The sequence below is a fragment of the Euprymna scolopes genome, chromosome 35, assembly GCF_053919585.1.
Source record: "Euprymna scolopes isolate OS-2025 chromosome 35, ASM5391958v1, whole genome shotgun sequence".
Lineage (NCBI taxonomy): Eukaryota > Metazoa > Mollusca > Cephalopoda > Sepiida > Sepiolidae > Euprymna > Euprymna scolopes.
The window spans coordinates 352433-356926 of NC_136516.1; positions in this window are offsets into that span (position 1 = coordinate 352433).

Consider the following 4494-nt stretch of genomic DNA (forward strand, 5'->3'; position numbering starts at 1 on the left):
TATTAAATATAATGAAATTAAATGAATTCTAACACTTGTTTCCTCGCGGTACACCAATAATCATTCCGCGGCATGCTCACGTGAGGCACTATATCTTAGTACCCCGGTTGTAGTGGTTGTAAGCACCCTTCCCCCCCTTCATGGCCAGGAGGTGATTTGGCTGTAGGCGGAGGGATACATGAGCAACCAGAATGCAATCCCACAATTCCCCATCCTTTCTCGATCTCTTTTTTTCCCGGACAGCCATGAGGTGAGCACGTATTTTTTGTCACTCCGTAAATGAGAGGAGTACGGCACAATCACGTTGACGCACTGGTTCTCGCCAGATCACCGAAGTTAAGCAACGTTGAGCCTGGCCAGTACCAGATGGGTGACCATTTGGGAAGGCTAGGCGCTGTATGTACCTTCTGGGAAGGTTAGGCGTGGGGTCAGCACCCTCACCCTGTAAAAAGAACTCCTCGTTACAAAAACATCTACAAAAAGTTGTAGATGGCCTATGCTCCTCCAGGGGCTCAAATGCTATGGTGAGTGGGTGGTAAATGCGAGGAGGGGACACCCCCTCCCTCAGCACTAGTAAAGGTTAGTTAGTTTTAATTGTGAAAGCTAATTATCACTTGTAAATTGTTTTCGTAAAAATATTGTAATATTTTCTTGTAAAAAAAATAAATAGTTAATTATATTTCTCATATGTTACAATTGTGTCCTGCGTCGTTTTTTTTTTGTGTCTGCGTTAAATCTTTACGTTAATAAACGAAGCGGACTTGGAGAGAAAGATTCCAAACATGTCAAACCCTCCCGGGACAAGACGCCATTCTAGGATGAGAACGAGACTGCCACATACAACATTCCAGGTATGCTCTAAATCTTACCTTAACAGAAAGACGTCTAATCGACAGGTCTTCATACGCAAACCGTTTCCAAGACATTTAGTGTAACACGTGGGTCGATTATAGTTCTGTTACATGAAAGGGCTGTCCCCTTCTCATGTAAGTAAGAAGACATACTAGATAAGTGAAAATTATCTTAGGATAAGGCTAGAATCGAACCCTGTATGCAAGTGTTAAAGATAATGGAAAATGGAATGTTAGAAATTTAGTCCATTGTTAATTCCATTAGAAATAGTTAAAAATTGTTTATGTCGGAAAAAAGTCGATTGACCATTCTTTTAGAAATCTGAGTATTAAATATGTCAGTTAAAAGAATGGGCAATGCAAATTAAAAAAAACATCGTTTAAAAATAGGTTAGAATTAGAATTGAGAATTCTTTTGTTTGTCTGGAGTGTGTTTGGACAAACATATGTAAAACCACGTGAAAATTAGTCACGTTTTAAAAGCATACTTCTGACGTCGTAAACAAAGGAGATTTCTCAATATAGGAATCTAAGGGTTCGAAGCTAGAAGTCAGTTGAGAGTCAAGAGTTGAGTTTGAGTTGAAACTCAAGAGTTGATGAGCTGAAAGACAGAGTTAATGAGAGAGAGCCAGTTGGAGAGGAGAGCAATCAAAACAAAAAGAATAAAAAATCAAAGTTTGAATTCCTGACGTCACCAATAGGCCGGTTGAAGAATAAAGGAACCATCTATGTTTGTAACTGTTTGTCTCGTGTCGTCATTCCTTACAACAGAAAAGGTAAATGTGTTTATCATCATCTTGTAACGAACTCTTGTGTAACCTCTTCCAAATATTATGTGTCCCCTTCACCATTATAAGTGAAGAATATCCCCGTAATCTTTAAATATGTACCCCTTCATCTTTAAATCTGTACCCTTGTCATCTTTAAATATGTACCCCCGTCATCTTTAATTATGTACCCCGTCATCTTTAAATATGTACCCCTGTCATCTTTAAATATGTACCCCCGTCATCTTTAAATATGTACCCTTGTCATCTTTAAATATGTACCCCTGTCATCTTTAAATATGTACCCCTGTCATCTTTAAATATGTACCCCTGTCATCTTTAAATATGTACCCCTGTACAACAGTTCTACACACGTGCCAGGACACATTGGCTTGGAACCACTAGAGATAGATGTAGAAATTTATCCGATTTACTTAGCGACACATACATCGCCCCGATGACTTAGTCCACAATACATTGTAGTCTACATTGCACTGTAGAGAACCTACTGTTTATTTTATATTTTTTATTTGTATAGAATAACTTAAATTGATGTTTTAAATTAAAAAGTCATGTATCGTGTTTCAATCGTGCTTTAGAAAACATTAATTTTGAATGCGCACATGTCATATCTAAAACCTACTGTTGATTTTATGTGCTTGGCCTTTCGACTTGTGTGTCAAATTTCACAGAATCGGCCCACTTGTTTTGGAGTGCATGAGTAGCGAACTCACATAGAGACACAGAAATACTTCTTTTCATGTAATAGATAGATTGAATATATATATATATATATATATATATATATATATATATATATATATATATATACGGTTTTCAGTGCTACATAATTTTTCAAATTCGTCAGGGGAGATTTCTTTTGACGATACAGCTACGTTTTTGGTAGGTGTATTTGTAGTAGACGAGTTGAGGTCGATTGCTCTGGGATCCGCATGTCCCACAAAGTAATTTTTGGTGTTTGGTTTTGTCAGAGGTTGTCTTTTGCGGCATGTGTATGTAAGTTGCTCGACCTCTCCACATATCCAACATGCCGGCCTTCTTCCAGCAACGACAACTTCAATGTAGTAAGGGATCTTAACGAAGGCCTCATTATTAAGGAGGATTTCGAAAGACAAAAGCCCGTAATAATGGTCAACTGTTATTCCTGTTATGTCGCCGAATTTCATGAGGTACGCAGCTAAACACTCTACTTGGGCCACTGCAGGAACTTCAAATACAGAAGCTGTGATCCTCCTCCCCGTGTATTCCATCCGAATTATGTTATCTGCAGTAATAATTTCATTTTTCAATCAAGCGACGCACTCTTCTTCAGATTTGAATAGAGCCGTCCACGTCGTTTTTGTGGTCCTTTCGGCTCTCATGCCTTCTGTCACGATGTTTTGTAGCTGTCTCTTTCATTGAACAAATTAGCTTTTTAGACTCGCGGTCAATGACAAAAAGTAAAATGGTCCTTTCAGCGAAGTCTTTAAGCCATGTCTGCTCCAACGTGATTCCAGTTTCCATACATCTTTCTCATTATTTTCACACAAAATTAAATAAAATTTTATGTTGCTCTAAAAATGAAATTTTCTTTATAAAGTTTCGTTCATCCCCGCCCCCGCACCGATACAAGTGCCAGTCGACATTACGAGGGGCGTGCAATAGTAATGCCCTTGACCCACTTCCCGTTGTCTGATCTAGCTGAAATTTTGCATGTGCAATGATTTATATATCTACGGGTAATGTGGCAAATTACAGCTCTGAACTAATTGTGGTTTCTGTTTTACAGGTGTTTGAACTGAGTCAGGTGTGAAATGGAGCCTGTTGAATGTCGAGCAGTGATCCGGCTTTTGTATTTGAAAGGACGCACACAACAGGAGACTTTTGATGAAATGAAAGAAACTTGCGGTGATAATGCCCCATCATATGACCTTGTAAAACGCTGAATTCAAATATGGTGGAAGTTTTTGGCAACAACTCATAGACCTGGTCGCCCCCCTTCTGCCATTGATGAGGCATCTGTCCGTCAAGTTGAGGCTGCCATTTTGGAAGATCGGCGCATTACTATTCGCTAAATAGCCCAAGATGTCAAGATTAGTACAGGGTCTGTGGAAACTATCATTTATGACCATTTGCATATGCATAAGGTGTCTGCCAGATGAATTTCCAGGTTGCTCACACCATTCCAGAAGCAAGAACACGTCGACTGCTCGAAGATGAATTTGAAGATGTGCCAAGAAGATGAGTCAAAGGTTTTCAAAAAACTGATTACACAAGATGAAACTTGGGTCCATCACTATGATCCAGAGACCAAAGCCCAGACAATGTAGTGGAAGCACTTGGACTCACCACCTCCAAAGAAGGCAATGGTGCAGCCCTCCGCTGGGAAGGTCATGCTCACAGTCTTCTGGGACAAGGACGGAGTAGTGATGACAGATTTCCTGGCAAATGGGTACCACAATTAAAGGAGCCTATTATGCTTCACTTTTGAGGAAATTAAGGGAAGCTATCAAAATCAAGAAGCGGACAAGATCAGCAAAGGTACCCTCCTCTTGCAGGACAACGCTTCGGTCCACAACTCGCATGTCGCCAGATCAGAAGCACGGGCGTGTGGTTATGAAATCCTTCCCCATCATTCCTACTCTCCTGACCTTGCCCCCTCTGACTTTCACCTCTTACCAGTGGTTTTTGAAAGGAAAGGGTTTCCAAGATGATGCAGCCTTGATTTCTGAAGTCACGTCGTGGTTGGAGGACCAACATGGGGTGTTCTACAAAATCGGTCTCCAGAGCTGCATCAAACGATGGGAGAAAGGCATAACTCTTGGTAATTCCTATGTAGAGAAAGTCTATTAACTGTGCCAAGTTTCGTTGCTCTA